At 38.0% G+C, this 17,290-nt stretch overlaps 1 pseudogene; it reads left to right on the forward strand.

The window, feature by feature from the left end:
- Positions 1–9,044: 9,044 nt before the first annotated feature.
- On the forward strand, positions 9,045–11,044 carry LOC116128684 (annotated as a pseudogene).
- The last annotated feature ends 6,246 nt before the right edge of the window (positions 11,045–17,290 follow it).

Consider the following 17,290-nt stretch of genomic DNA (forward strand, 5'->3'; position numbering starts at 1 on the left):
CACACGACCTTGGTCGATCCGCGGAGTTACACCTTTGGATCGGTCCCACTCAATCTAAGAATCCACACCATCGGGTCGACCCCGCTCAGTCCGCGAAGCCACATACTCAGTCAACCAGACCGAGCGAAAGGCTCTTGTACCTTCGATCAGGAAATATAACCAACAGAGCCCAACAAAAGGCACACATGCCTTAGTCACTAGGCCACATTAAAGCCACAAACTCTACACAGAACATCAACAAGTAGAGAAGCAATCAACAACTCATCCATCTATCAAGAAAGCATCAAAAGTAAGAACAGCAAGTATAATACATACAGCCTCAAACGGCCCAGTTCAGAGTATAATAAAAGGCACACATGCCAAGAAAAAGGGCATCGCAAGCCCCAAAATACATGAACAAACAGAAATAAAGCTAAGTGTCGTCGATACAAGTCGTCCCTCCTATCTCCGACTCGGTCGCTTCATCACTAGCACCAGCACCCATCCCTACAGCCTAGTTGCTCGCATCCCTAATAACTGACGACCCCGACAGACTAGCAAAATCGAGCATCTACTCATCAATTTGTTCCTCCGTATGCTCAACTCCCTCCTCCAACATCTCCTGCATGAGTTGGATGTCTTCATCTAGATTCCAGTGGGAAGTATTCCCAGCTTTATACTTGAGCATGAGCTCTCACCGGGCCCTGATAATGGCATCATCTACAATAAAGAGGCACTACTCCTTGAGGGACTCGACCTCTGTGATCTTCTCGGCCAACTCACCCCTCAGTCTCTCCAACTAGCGCTCAATGTCCCTCAGACGCTGTTGACTCTCTTGCTCGACCTTCTGGGCAGCTGCCTCTCTCTGGCACAAACTAGTGTTCGCCTTGGACACATCTTGTATTCTCTTCTTCTGTGCCACCATAGACTTCCTCAGATGAAGACTGTTAGTGAACACCTGTATAACAAAATATTGTCATCAAAATGAAATTCAGGAACAAAGATAATGAAAACTACTACCATACCTGAAAGGCGCAGGCTACCCCCCTATCAGCCGTAGCAACTGCCCCCATCTGATTCAAACGTGCCTCGTCCGCTGGGAACAAAAATGAGTCAGTCAGCTTGCTCATGGAAGTCACGTCAGAGTAGGTCAACGTGGTAGCTGGAATCTGGAATGTAATCGTCCTGGTATCCTCATCCACAACCACGGTCTGGGGTGACCCAAATCCCATCACAGGCTGTTAACTCGACAACGTTTCTAACACGTCCTCCACTCTCCTATCTTCCCTAGCCAAGGATTTCCTCATTCTCTTTTCCCAACGCTGGGCGATGGACTCGCTCGCGCTGGGGACGGTCAATTTCTTCATCAGTGTCTCTGCAAGCGCAAACTCTCTAACAATTAGTGAATTCACCCTGGACTCAACAAAAATGATATGATTGGAGTACCGACTCAGAAGCATATCCCAAGTCTGCTTCAGCAAGGGGAAGGGAGTAGGCCTAGAGAATGCTGGCCCTCAAGTTGGACTCTGCTAGCACCACTCGCCAATCCCTCTGCTCCGACGGGATGGCTAACACCTTCTGCGTCGCAACGTCCAAGCCGTCTCCGCTCTGCCCAACCCGATTGCACTCAAGCTCTGCAAACAAAAAACACAATCAAGATTTAGTAATCAAAGTACAAAAGAAACAACAAAGTTCTCACCGGTAGCTCGCCAGCCGCTCGGGATCTCGCCCTGTCCCCTCTCTCCAAAGATAGCCTAACTCCTAATGAAGAAGTATCAGTCCTTCTAATTTTTGTCGCTGGACCGCAGGTCGGTCACCAGGTGAGACTGATCATGCCTCAAGTTTATCAGATACCAACCCTTCTCCTTGTCATTCTCCTTTAGGAAGTACAAGTATAATAGCTCGTGCAGCCCAAACCTCACCTGATTTCGAACACAGAGGTCCCCCAGAGCCATCGACAATCTCTTACCATTCGACATGAGTTGAGACGGGGTAATCATGAAGTGGTTCAACACCTCCCAGACGAGGCAAGGAACGGGTAGCCTCAATCCATCATGAAACCATTTCTCGTAAACACTAACCCAGCCATGTGCCTCCCAGTTGACCCGCTCGTATGACCGTAGTGCCCAGATCTCAACTGAATTCGGAATATGATACAGAGTCTGGATACGCCACACATTATTTTCCTTCAGCACGGGCGGATAATCCCTGGTCAAAATCCCACTGTTCTGTTGGCTCGGCTCTTCCTCAAAGCTTCTACTAGACGAGGATGGACTACCGGCCCCTTCGGAGTCTTCCCCACTTCTCCCATGCCTGCCCGAACCACTCGGGCTAGCCGCACTCGTCCTTGGGGTATCACTCTAACTCCAGTCGGTACGCCCATCGGAAGGCCCCCTTCGTGCATCATCACTATGGTGGGGGCACGCTCATACTCATCCCCAGCGTCTACCGCAATTCTGCTTGAACTAGCTAATTCAGAGTTTGACATGTTGGCCCAATCGTCCAGCCCGACTGACTGGAACTCACGACCTGGGCTCCCAAAAATCCAAGTGTCAAATAGCCACTCGCCCTACCTAACCGACCCAATGAACCTCACTACTTGGGCACCCAAAAGTCTAAGTGTTAAGTGACCGTTCACCCCGATCGACCTACCCGGCAACAACTTGTCAAAGCCTAAGCTCCGATCGACCCTCTCAGCCGATTGACCCAATCCAAAGTCAACAACCTCTCCTCGCTCGCCCCAAGCAACTGACTTACCTTCAAGCTCACCCCTTTGAGCCTACTCGCCCATGGCCACTGACTCACTAGTCCAAACACTCACTCACCGATCCACCCATTCGGTCTAGACGACCGATCCCTTACTCGATTTCACCCTTCTCACAATCCACTCACACTCGGTCGGACAGACCAAACGACCTATCTATCCCACTTACCTACCACTTAAAGCCCAGGAGATCATCCCTACTGGTCGACCAACCTGGAATGGCCAGATCCAAACTCTCCAGATAAAAAGGCAAGAGGCCTCGCCCGTTTATCCTTCCATAGCGGACGAATGGGCAACCAGTGGTCGAAGTTCAAATATTTCTTCCACTCGATCACCCGAACATCCCGACCAAACGAACATTCAGTTTAATGTAATCCCTAACTTAGTCGACCCGGCATGTCAAGCGGACACCCCGGCTATAGAATTGTAGCTCACCTCTAGTCGGTCGGATGTATCGAACGAGCGCGTGAGCCCCCGAAGCCTAGTTCTCATTCCCTTCGGCCCTTCACACTGATCAGGCACACCACTTTGCGATGATGGCATACTCCGGATCAGTAATTGATACCAAACGACATCCAACCAAGAGTCACCTGCAACGATCGAATCATCCACGCCAACAATCGGTCATACTGGAAGGGAGACCGATCGTGCCTCAATCGCATCCTACTCTCTGACTTAAGAAAATCTTAACTCAGAGAGTGGGGGGCAAACTGTTAGGGCCAAAAATCGTCCTTGACCCAAATAGGAAAACGGGCCCGACAGTGAGGAAGAAGCCAAGCCCAATCCCGATGCAACCCAATCTGGATTAGGCCCATTTGGTACAAGATACAGCTGGCCCAAACCATCCGGGCACAAGCCTTATAATCCCAGTTCACTTCTTGGATCCATGAGCGAATCCAGAGCCCACGGCCCCCCTCAGATCACTTTCCTATTCCTGATCAATCTCCTGTTCGAGGTCACCTTCCTGTTCAGATCACTTTCCTACTTGAAGTTACTTTCCTAATCGAGATCACCTTCCTATCCGGACACTGGTAAGACAGCTCACCACCGCCCTAACTCTTATAGGGTTTGCAACAAAGTCACACTAGGACTCCTACTCCCACCAGGATTGGGAGAACAGACAGTCACTATATAAGCAGAGGCCAGCCCTCTCATAAGGTAGATGACATTACACCTTCACACCCGAAGCTCCTACTTGAGAGCTTCACTTCACTATCATAGTCACAGTCCTCGATTAGACTTCCGGTAACCTCTCTACTCCCTAGTCCTTACTATACTAGCCTCTTTCAGCCTTACTGACTTCAGCGTCGGAGTGCCTATGGCAAACACCAGCGCAATGTTTTCCGTTCGCTTCACGCTTGTTTCTCTACGTGTGTAGGTGTAGTGGCCTCAACCTCACGGGATCAGACCCCCCTTCTGTACAGGTAGATTTTTACGTCTACACTAGGGCACGTGTATTATTCCCCTAACCAATTCTTATTGCCCTTCTACCCACTAATGCCCTTTCTACTCTTCTTTAGATACATCTTAGTAATGGGTGGTCTATAAAAAACTTGTAGTACCAATATGCTTAATAGAAAGAGAGTTGCAATTACTTATAGTAAGGCTTTCATTACCTTGATAATTGAACTATAATGAAAGATTTTGTATATTAGAGCTAATATGATCAATGGTGCCGCAATCGATTTACCATGTTAGGTCCTAAATAGTAACTGGAGTTGCTACAAATGCTTGTGAACCAGAGGAACCATTAGTAGAAGCAGTGGCATAATTTGAGCTAGCAGGATTAATTAGTAGTGTTGTTTTGAGAAAAGTAGACAAAAGTAAAGTTTTAGTAAAAGATGAATAAACCAAAGGTAAGGTAACAGGGTTTTGTGACATATTTGGTGCTAATCCAAAAGGAAAACGTTGAGGTTGCACATATCCAGCGAAATGTTGATTTCCAACACTACCAAAAGGTTGTTGCTAATTAGAATGACCAAAATTCTGAGAGCTAGAACAACCAATATTCCCAATATTCTGACTAACACTTGGCAGTGATTATGCATATATTGGTTACCAAATTGGTCTAAGAAGATGAATTACCACATTGACCATTAGAGTTAGAACCACCTTGAAAATTCACATTGAAACATGATAGCACTGTAGGGCTATGTGACCTGCCTTATTACAAACTTGACATATAGGTTTACCTCTTCCATAAGACCTTCCTCGACCTCTTCCTTGATTATGATTGTTAAAATCCCCTGTAGCAGAAAATTGTGCTAGGAATGCCTCAAGAAAAGAAACAAACTCAAAAAATTTGGTGCACACGATTGAGAGCTCACACCAATACTTCCTACTGTCACCAAATTTTCCAAAGGAGGAGTACCAGTGTGTGCATCAATATTGCTAATACGACTGGCTTTTTCTAGTTGAGATTCATAGCTTTGCAACAGAAACTGTGTTTTTTGGAAGGAAATTGTATCAATTTGAGATTCTAAATTCATTATGGTTGGATCAAAATAAGAACTTAATCCTCCCAAAATTGACAAAATAAGTTCTCCAATCGTAACTATGTGAATGTGACCAGCAGTACCAAGTGAATCAACTATATCTTTCATCCTGAGAATATATTCACCAATTTTCCATCTTTGACGTTGGTCAAAGCCTCTGATACCAACTTGGACAGAGAGAAAAACTTTGAGAATTGTTTCTACTGAATTAGAAACTTAGTTACAAGAATAGGTAGTTAGCTCCTTTATATACTTAATTAACCTGAGCTACTTTAACTAACAACAAAACTAACTACAAAATTCAACCAAGTCTGGGAACATTTGAGCTGGAGCAACATATTAGATGTCTCTTAAGGGGTTTAACGTATCCTAGATTCTATAGATCCCAGATTCTCTGTAAGAGAACTCTCAATGCAATCTCATTAAAAAGCGAGAATGTGTGTATAGCTTGAAGAACAAGGAAACAGATTAATTATATAATTTTGTTTTTTTATTTATAGACACGCAACTGATCTATGTTCATTTTTTAAATTTTATTTGTAATATCTTTTTCATCGTAGCTTCCTTCTGATGAAATATGAATGCCACATTTGTGGCTAATCACTAAGATTATGCCAATCATCCAAAACCACTCAATCAATCAATTCTCTAATTGAGTGTAGTTACATTATTGTGATTGGCAATCACCCAAAATCAATCAATCAATTAATTCCCTGATTGAGTGTAATTACATTATTTTGTTTCCTTATAGCCTCCTTAGACATTTATCATATTGTTGACATAATTTTCCTAGACATGCATATATCCATATAAATAGCTACTCACTATCCTAAACTTGGAGGCTTTGATACAGGGACAGAATTGAGAGTGCAAGAGAGGCAATTTGAAAAAATCCAGAGTATGCTTGAGATATATCTTTAGATGAAAATTCAATTGTATCGTATGGAATTGTATTGAGTTGTTGTTAATTGTATGTGAATACACAACCTATTTATACGAAAGTGTGATGGCTATGTAAGGATAGAACATATTTCAATAATAATGCAGTCTCTCGATAAAGGAAAGAGAATAACATCTAAAATACAATAGGAATGAGAATAATGTCATATATTCTCATTCCAAATACGCATGTGGACACTTTCTCATTAGCTATATCTTTTTCTTTATTCTTCTTAATTTACTAAAAGAGTTAATTCTTCACAGTTAGGTTTGATAGCAAGAGCCGGAAAATTTTATCTGAGGGGGCAAAGTGTAGTTTTCAACTGACAGGGTTAGAGTACAAAAAATAAATTTGGAAAGTTGCATTACGGGTTAAAATGTCAAGTTCAGCAAACGATGGNACCATTAGAGTTAGAACCACCTTGAAAATTCACATTGAAACATGATAGCACTGTAGGGCTATGTGACCTGCCTTATTACAAACTTGACATATAGGTTTACCTCTTCCATAAGACCTTCCTCGACCTCTTCCTTGATTATGATTGTTAAAATCCCCTGTAGCAGAAAATTGTGCTAGGAATGCCTCAAGAAAAGAAACAAACTCAAAAAATTTGGTGCACACGATTGAGAGCTCACACCAATACTTCCTACTGTCACCAAATTTTCCAAAGGAGGAGTACCAGTGTGTGCATCAATATTGCTAATACGACTGGCTTTTTCTAGTTGAGATTCATAGCTTTGCAACAGAAACTGTGTTTTTTGGAAGGAAATTGTATCAATTTGAGATTCTAAATTCATTATGGTTGGATCAAAATAAGAACTTAATCCTCCCAAAATTGACAAAATAAGTTCTCCAATCGTAACTATGTGAATGTGACCAGCAGTACCAAGTGAATCAACTATATCTTTCATCCTGAGAATATATTCACCAATTTTCCATCTTTGACGTTGGTCAAAGCCTCTGATACCAACTTGGACAGAGAGAAAAACTTTGAGAATTGTTTCTACTGAATTAGAAACTTAGTTACAAGAATAGGTAGTTAGCTCCTTTATATACTTAATTAACCTGAGCTACTTTAACTAACAACAAAACTAACTACAAAATTCAACCAAGTCTGGGAACATTTGAGCTGGAGCAACATATTAGATGTCTCTTAAGGGGTTTAACGTATCCTAGATTCTATAGATCCCAGATTCTCTGTAAGAGAACTCTCAATGCAATCTCATTAAAAAGCGAGAATGTGTGTATAGCTTGAAGAACAAGGAAACAGATTAATTATATAATTTTGTTTTTTTATTTATAGACACGCAACTGATCTATGTTCATTTTTTAAATTTTATTTGTAATATCTTTTTCATCGTAGCTTCCTTCTGATGAAATATGAATGCCACATTTGTGGCTAATCACTAAGATTATGCCAATCATCCAAAACCACTCAATCAATCAATTCTCTAATTGAGTGTAGTTACATTATTGTGATTGGCAATCACCCAAAATCAATCAATCAATTAATTCCCTGATTGAGTGTAATTACATTATTTTGTTTCCTTATAGCCTCCTTAGACATTTATCATATTGTTGACATAATTTTCCTAGACATGCATATATCCATATAAATAGCTACTCACTATCCTAAACTTGGAGGCTTTGATACAGGGACAGAATTGAGAGTGCAAGAGAGGCAATTTGAAAAAATCCAGAGTATGCTTGAGATATATCTTTAGATGAAAATTCAATTGTATCGTATGGAATTGTATTGAGTTGTTGTTAATTGTATGTGAATACACAACCTATTTATACGAAAGTGTGATGGCTATGTAAGGATAGAACATATTTCAATAATAATGCAGTCTCTCGATAAAGGAAAGAGAATAACATCTAAAATACAATAGGAATGAGAATAATGTCATATATTCTCATTCCAAATACGCATGTGGACACTTTCTCATTAGCTATATCTTTTTCTTTATTCTTCTTAATTTACTAAAAGAGTTAATTCTTCACAGTTAGGTTTGATAGCAAGAGCCGGAAAATTTTATCTGAGGGGGCAAAGTGTAGTTTTCAACTGACAGGGTTAGAGTACAAAAAATAAATTTGGAAAGTTGCATTACGGGTTAAAATGTCAAGTTCAGCAAACGATGGGCCCAACAAACGGCTGAATATTTAGGAGTAAAAAAAGTTATTCTTCAATGTAAAAATTAAAAAAAAAAATTGTGGGACCTGCGGTGGCCATGGCCAGCCCAGGCCAATGGAGCGCCCATGGTAGTACAAATCTTAATCTCTTCATCAAGGATTAGATTTTTTGGAAACCATCAAAGTTTCGAAAAACCCCCAAAAATTATTAAAATTACCCTTGAGATGTGCATGGAGGATTTTTAATGGTTTCCGAAAATCTTGAATGCGTTAAAATTAAACATTCCTACAACAGGTATGTGACATATACCGTAAAAAAGTTACTAAACTATGCTAAATCAACATTTAGAAGCATCTATGACCCCAAACGGACCCTCTATGACGATTGACCGGTAATGGTTAAATAATAGACTGAGATCAAGTTAATCGACATAAATGAATAATTAATCAAGTTCTTTTTAGCTCATATTAAACGTGGTACTTTGATGCTATGAACAATTAATTAATTGTTTGTAGCTGTCAAATCTCGAAAATGGTTTATGATCTCTATAAATCATTGTCGTAGTGTCCCACCCAAGACAAACATATCTATTAAACAAAATATTTCCACGCATTATTGGTTTCACAATCCTGAATTAATTAAGTCTACAAGCTAACAATTTCTGACCAAAACAAATGTTTGCCTTAATTTTTTATGTTGCTTAAATCTAGAGAAGATATTTCACGTGTAGGCTTAATCGTAGTACTTATCTTAATCTCTTCATCAACTATATTATTAGTGGTAGACTTGCTGATAATTCTCATCAGTAGCAAAATCTTTAGTATTGTCTCATTTTCTTGGTGCTCAAACTGAAGATGGGTGCTAAACAAGTTTCTTCAAGCTTGGTACTTCTGGCTTTGATCTCTATACTAGTTGTTTCCGTATCAGCTAAAATACGAGACAGTACCCTGAAGAAAATCAAAGAAATAAACTCCAACGGGCCGTATCTTGGCCTCCTCACTGTGTATCCACCTGAAGAGGCAGCTTTTAATGCAAGTAAAATTTTTGTGGAAAAATCTCACGTGGATCTGTCAAGTAATTATCCATTATATCTCCAGGAATATTAATTTCTTGTCTAGTAATCTTAGATCCATGGTGATTGTTTTTCTTGCAAGCTAAAATGCCCCGGTAAAATGTTGCAGGCAGACGATTTCGGGTGGGAACGGTGAATGACGTGAAAAGTACTCTATGTTAGGTGTGGAGTTGGAATGGTGAGTTGTTTTTTTTTTTTTTTTTGTTTAAATCTCTATTAAAGAAATGATAATAATTTTATATATTTCTTGACAAAACTTATTTGGTGTGGTGTTGGTTGATTAGGTGAACGCGGCGGCTCAGCCACACAACAACTGGCAGATTTTTTAACGTTAGGGGAATTGTCCATTTGGCATTGCTGGAAGTTTGGACCCCAATAAGCTATGGAGATGTTGCTGTAATAAACGAGTTGCTAACACGGCCGTTTACGATATGCTGGTATATATATATAAGCTCCATAAATTTTAACTTTTATTTAGTAGTGTCTTTTGTTACTCACCTTCCAAGGAATTTTCATAATTGGCAGAACCCAAATGCCACAAACAACCCATTCCCATGTAACTAAGGATGATTGATCATCGGGGAATACCATAACCCAAAGCAGAGAATGAGAGCTCCAATAGATTGGGACGTGTCGCATTCCGTGGTGAAAGATTTTTCCCCCCGAAGGGGGAGCCAAACGTTGATATTCAGAAACATGGTTTAATTCCACCAAGAAGTGGGTTGACCCGCTTTTCAATTAGTGGATAAGGTTAGATACCTACCTAATTATGCTGATAATTCATTAATTGTTCTAGTACTTCTTGTCAAGTTGCATTTATTGGATGAGGAGTCAAGCCCACCTCAAATTTTAACAAAAATAATTACCTATCCTAATCTACTTGAGCTGATTAAATAAGTATTAGGATGGTCGTTGGAATTTTTGTGATATTTTGTAACTAAAAATCGATAGCTTTATTTATTCAGGTAAAAGTTCGTATCGGGAGAAGATATACTACTTTTTGAGTATTCCCTGTAAATGTTAAAAACTTTATATAGTTTCTCTCTCATTTATTCTGAGATCAGTGTTTTTTTTTTTTTTCACTTAATGTTTTAGGTGGAATTGAATGAAACGGGACTCCCACAAAAGCCGAAGGTAGTAGTCGGAGTTAACGGCTCCACGGCCGATATATCTCTGGAGAATTTAGCTTACAGGACCTTCCTGTATGACGAATTTAAAGTTTCAGTCCACGACGCGGAGAGTTCAGCTGTTGTAATGGTAAGGTTTCAATCTAATAATATTCTGCAGTCTGTTCCATTTCTCCACAGGTTTAAACTATATCAATGTCCTCAATTAAATATTTATCTGCTAAAGAAACTGATTAATATTATTAAATTTTATAGACAAGCTCGTCAAATGGGTACAAAGTAATTGCCATCCGCGGGCTATCAGATTTATCTGGAGCTGATAAAGCAGGTACTCCGAGTTATCGGGACATTACAGCTAACAATACTGTCGCAGTTCTTCGCGATTTTATCCAAATTCTACATGAGAATAACGAAGCTTAAGTTGAATGCTTTTAAGTAATTGGATTAGAGCCAAAATAAGTTGATAATAGAGGACACGTTTTGTACTATGGTTATGCAATAATATTTATAGTAAAAAAGTGCTCCTTGTTCTATTTTACAAAATTGAACTGCATATAGATGTTGAAGGTCATTAATTTTTTACTAATTGCCACTATATTTTTCATGTGTTCAAGTATAATATTTTGCATGTTATTTACACATAAGTTTATATTACAAAAAAATTCCACTGACGTTACTCTTTCAAACGAGTTGATTACATATAGCATATTGTGATCAGAGAGCGACTATTAAAATGAATTAAATATATGATGAAAGTACAACCGATGTGATGACAAATCAAATTTGTTGAAGATATATTCTTTAGCAAACAAGTTGGTCGTTAAGAAGACGACAGATATGGTGACAAATCAAGAAACAACCGAGGTGGATCTAGATCTAAATCTAGGGTGATGAAAGGTAAACTAAATCTAGTCGGATATGTAAACCAAATTCAATTAGGATATTAAATCATAATCCTATATCAAAGTTTTTTTTTTTTTTTTTTTTTTTTCTAATAGGAAATTAAATTCCTTAAACTAAAAAGGAATTGGTGATTTGTAATTTAAGTCACACTTAAAACAACAAATGAGACGAAACAACAAATGAACATAGGAGACGAAATGGAAGAGAAATACAATTAAGAATATGAATATTATTTGTATTAAGAATTAAAATAAAAGTTTTATTTGGATAAGAAATTTGAATCTTATTACGAATAGTATCTCATGTATGAGAAATGCTATGCCCATAACCTTTTTTTCACAAATTTCTATTACAACCCCGACGTAGTAGCTAAGTTGGAGTTGTCACATCAAAATGATTTTAACCAGACTAAAGAAACAATTTTTCCTTCATAGGAACAGTCATTCCTTATGAATGAATGGTCGTTCCTCACGGAATGAATGGTCGTTCCTCACGGAATGAATGATCATTCTTTATGAAGGAACAATCAAATGAATGATCGTTCATAAATAAGGAATAGTCATTCCTAATGGCCGTCCATAATAAGGAATAGTCATTCCTTATGAAAGAAATGATTGTTCCTTAAGGAAAGAAATGGTTGCTCCTTTAGGAATAGTTATTCCTTAGAAACGAACGGTCGTTCCTTCATAAGGAACGACTTTTTCTTCTGAAGGAATGACCGTTCATTTCTAGTAATGCCTTTGATGTCTTGGGTGCAGTGGGAGTTGACGTGACAGTGCTAATTTGCTATCGCGTTAAGGTTGTGAGATTGGGTTGTATATGTAGCATTTTCCTCATGTATTACCTATAGAAGGGGTTAAATGCTAAAAATATGTACAATGGAAGGAAAAATCCCAATTAGAGAGCAAGAGCCACCAAAGAGAAGTTTAGTGAGAGAGCTAATTTGTGAGGTTTATGAAGAAGAGAGCACAATGTTGTGTTGTTTTATATAGCTTTAAGTTAACAGTCAACTAACAAAAATTGTAACTAACAAACAGGCAGTAAATGTAACACCCACATCAAGGTACGTACTTTTATTTATGCCCTAATACCCTTAGTTCGATTTCTTTGAAGTTACCTTAAACAAATGTGAAGAAAACTCCTTAAAACTTCATTAGGGCTAAAATGGTATTTTTACTCATAATTAGATGAAAAAGTGGAGAGTGAAAGGAAGCAAAATAATGTGAAGATAATAGAAATGAGGGTATTTTGGTAATTGACTAAAGGATATAGATGGGATTTCTTAGAAAGTGCAAGGGCAAAATGGGAATACTCGTATATATTATTAGTTATAAGGATTCATTAGAATAAACCCTAACCATTTTTTTTAGCCCTTGTATCCCCACCCCTTTTTCTCTCAAATTTCTTCACCAAATCTCAAAGAGAATTCATAGGATTGGCTTAGATTTTTGTAGATTTTCAATCATAAAGCATCCAAAGGTAAGATTCTAGCAAAAGGTGTGTGATTAAACTTTAAATTTTTAAATTCTTATGTTTTATATGATCTAGGTCCAAGAGGAAGAGAACTTTAGCAAAGGGAGGTTATATCACTAGTGTTGTACAATTTCAAGGTAAGTAAACCCAATTTTAGCTTTGATTTGAGCAATAATTGTGTAGAATGATTCTAGCATGTTTGTATGTGATTGTATGGTGGGAATTGTTGGCTGTTTTGATGTTGAATGATGTATAAATTTCCAACCATGAGAAGTAGTGTATGAGTATGTGGTGATTCGATGGAATTATGGAAGAATTATTGTTGAAACTTTGAAGTGTTGAAGAATTGTTGAAACCGGCCAAGTTTAAGCTAAAGTTAGTGAGTTTTTGCTCAAATTTTGGTGGATTTAGAGAGATGTGGAAGTGTGGGCAACTAAGTATTTGCATGTGCATATGAATTGTTTGATGAAAATCCAAAGAGAAATGCATGCATGAGTTGGTTAAATCCTATTGAAGAAATGGTTAGAGAAAGGCAAGAATTAGAGTAGAAAGATTATGTTGGGCTTAACCAAGTGTAAATTTTAGTATTCAAAAGTGCATTTTGTTATGCCAAAATTTTAGAATATCACTTGGTCATGTTAGTTCAATGAGATAAATGGTTTTTAGTACATGGTTCAAGTTACTTGACCCTTTAGTATTTCTTGAAATTGTGAAACTTATTACTTTAGGAAAGTGTTAAAAAGGAATTGTATGTTAAATTGTTACTTTGATATGACATTGTTGACAGTAGAGAATGGTAGAATATGTCATGACATATCAATATGCCATAATGAATTCTCAAGTTTGTGTATTTGAACTTGGAAAGAACGTCAAAGAATAGGCTTGGCCATACATATATTGTGCATATTATTTGTACATACTTGATTTGGTAAGTGAGAATATTAAGGAAAATGTTAGCAAAGAGTGAGAGAAAGAAAGAAAAGAAAATGACTTGTAGTTTCTTTTTAAGCTAACATGTAAATTTATATATTTTCCTATTTATTAAAGAATACAATTGTAGAACTCCCATAGCTTGGAAACTTATTTAGAAATGAGTATAGAATCTTTTTCAAAAATATAGAATGTTATGTTAGAAGGTTGTTGCGATGGGGAACCCGTGAGTGACAGAGATGCAGAAAATTCCTACATGCACGCCGCCATCAGTGAGCAGCCTCAGAATAGACAAACATAATTTGTATAGTCCGTTAGAAGTGCATGTGGATGAGGACTGTACCCAGAAATAATTTTAGAATACATTCACACGGCTAGAGTTCCAAATCCATGCCTCAGCCTAGTCCGATCGGAAAACCAGAGTAGAATAAAGAAAGAGAAATAAAATAAGAGACAGAAAACAGAAGAAAAGAAAATTTATTTCCTAGAAAAAGTCATTATGCTACTTGCATTAATTAGAATTTCTTTTGTGCTCGACGATGTATATTTTTATTAATTGTTCTTGCTCGTCGGTAAGTAGCAAATTAGAATATTAGAAAAGAATGAAGAATAATAGAAAAGATTGAAGTGAGAAAAGGAAAGCCAAAATGTGAGTAACGGAAGGAAAACAATAGGGTGAGCAATTAGTGCTCACTCCGTTATTTTACTGTTTTGCAGGTATTAGATGAATTACGATCGGGTGGGACGTCAATAAGCGGAGAAGTTTGGCAGCACTGTCCAAGGATATTTTGTACTTATTAAAGTATATTAGTTATTTTGTGTATATATTTATATGAATTAAAATTAGAGTTTTTGGATTTTACATTATATACATATATGTATATATGTTTTCAAAAGTTATTTAGTGGATTTTATCATATACCTCTCAAAGAATTACTAGCTAGAGACAACATTACAGTAAACGACAAGTTATTTGACTTAACCAGTTTGGCTTATAACACAAACATCCTCCCTTAAGCTAAACTGTGATAAGTCTTCCTAACATCCTCCCTTAAACATAACTTATGGTTTTAATCCTGTTATGAGTAGCCATAACCAATTTCAGCTGCTTGAAATATCAGCAACAACTTAATAAATTCAACAGTAATTCTTCTTCAGTAGCATAGATAATCAGTAGTAAACTTAGAATGGAAATTCAATAGTAACACAATTCAGTAGCTTTAAAAAATCCCCAAAATTCTGCAACTTTGAAAAATCACCACAACAGTAACACAATTCTATTCAACAGTAACATAATTCAAAAGCTTTGAAAAATCACCAAAATTCAGTAACTTTAAAAATTCACCAAAGCAGTCACATAATTCAGCAGCTTTGAAAAATACCAAAATTCAGCAGCTTTGAAAATCACCAATAGATAAATTCAACAGCATAGATAATCAGCAAATTAAAAAATTACCAGCAACGGTAACTAAAACATCAATAACTCTGCTTGAATATCATTTAAAAAATCACCAATAACATTAACTAAAACATCAGTATCTTTGCTTGAACGTCATCAGTGACTACACCAGCAATAACTTTACTTCAATAGGCATCTTTAACATCATCTATAACTAAACTAGCAGTAACTCATGAATTCAATAGGCAACTTCAACATCATCTGTGATTGAACCAATAGTAAAGTTACTTCAATAGGAAGTTTGAAAATCATCTATAGCTAAACCAGCACTAACTCTACCTCAATAGGTAGCTTGAAAAAAATAGTAACTAAACCAACAACAACTTTGTTTAATAGTTCTCTAAGCAACAATAATTTTCATGCAATAACAACTTTCTCAACCAAGAAATAATGGAAATTCTTCTGAGTTCTACTCATCATTAACTAGACATTTATTAGACAATTCAGAAAATTAATCAAGCAGCTTTTCAAAATTAACCTGATCTGTTTACAATTTACTTAACATAACCTTCAACTATAAGCTTCTCTCTTATGGATGGGCCTTTTACCCGCCCCGAATGGTTTAAGGATTCCCTAGAAAATCAGGGACAGGGATAGACTTCTCCCCATCCCAACCCAGGTCCAACAAAGATATATTTAAATAATTACATAATTGTCCTCCGTATGTATACCCTCTTTTTCCACGCACCTAACCCTAATTACATTTTCGGCCGCCCAAGTATCCTCTCCACATCTAGATCTCATTTTCTTCGCACCACACAACCTCCAACAAGCCAGCGCACTTTGCCATCAGCCACCCCGACCACCATTGAAGCCCCCTCACCATTCCCCAGCCCCATTCATAGCCCACAATTGCAGGAAGAACAACAACCGAGCGTGCGCTTGCGCAAACCACCTACTGCATCGCGCGTGACTGTTTCCACCAACACCGCTTTCTTTCACCATTACATCCCAACTTTGACTTCACCCCGCAACCTTCCCCCAACCTTAATCGTCGCCACCCATCCCTCACAATCGCACGACAACTATTGTTGTGCGACTGCCCTTGGTTGAAGAGTGGGTTTGTGTTGTAGCTTGGTTGTTGTTTGTTTGAAGTTGTGTTGATTGTTTTTGGAGTTGTGTTGGTTTCTTAGACTGCTTATTGAAGTCTCCCTATACCACCGGTTACCATCTGTAACCCTCTGTAATTGCATTCCCCCAAACCCAGCTAGCCAACCACTTATTCAAAGAAAGTCCCCACCCACCCACCACATCAGCAACCAATTGCCCATCCAAGGCCAACCCAACAGGCCCCACATAACTCAAGTATACATGTTTCAGAATTTAGGTGTTAGTGGGATAGGGAATGAGGCGAGGGAAAATCCCCACGTAGATTTTTCCTCGCAAAATCTAGTCTGACTAAAAGAGTGGACAAATGCATTTGTGGTTGAATGAGGTGAAGTTGATGGAACTTGAAGTTGATACAAGCTAGCTTTAAGCTCTCTTTGAAGAACAATTGTTTTGGAATACTAGTCATTTACCACACAATGATCAACAAAAAATTCAACAATGACATTATTATCTCTAGTGAACATAGAAATGCTTAATAAATTCTTTGTGATATGAGGGACACATAGTACATTTTTAAGATACAGTGACCAAGAGTGATTTGTGCAAGGCAAAAAAGTAAAACCAGTATAAGAGATAGGAAACAACTCACCTTTTCCAACCTAAAGTTGTTCATCACCTGTATAGTTGGAGTTCATTATCAGCTGAGATGAGTTTGAAGTGACATGATTTGTGGCTCAAAAGTCCATATACCAAGTTGTATCATGAACAGTTGAAAAGGAAGCAATGTTACTAATAGTTGAGTTAGAATGACTTTGTGGTTGTTCTTGAGCTATGAATACTTGATTGTGCATGCTAGAAGAGGTTGGAGAAGCTAATTGTGATCCATTATTAGGAGAAAAACCAGGTGGTGAACTAATCTAAGAAGAGAATCCAACTTGTGAAGACAATTGTGGACCAGAATTGG

Source organism: Pistacia vera, unplaced genomic scaffold (assembly GCF_008641045.1).
Source record: "Pistacia vera cultivar Batoury unplaced genomic scaffold, PisVer_v2 Contig201, whole genome shotgun sequence".
NCBI classification, from domain to species: Eukaryota; Viridiplantae; Streptophyta; class Magnoliopsida; order Sapindales; family Anacardiaceae; genus Pistacia; species Pistacia vera.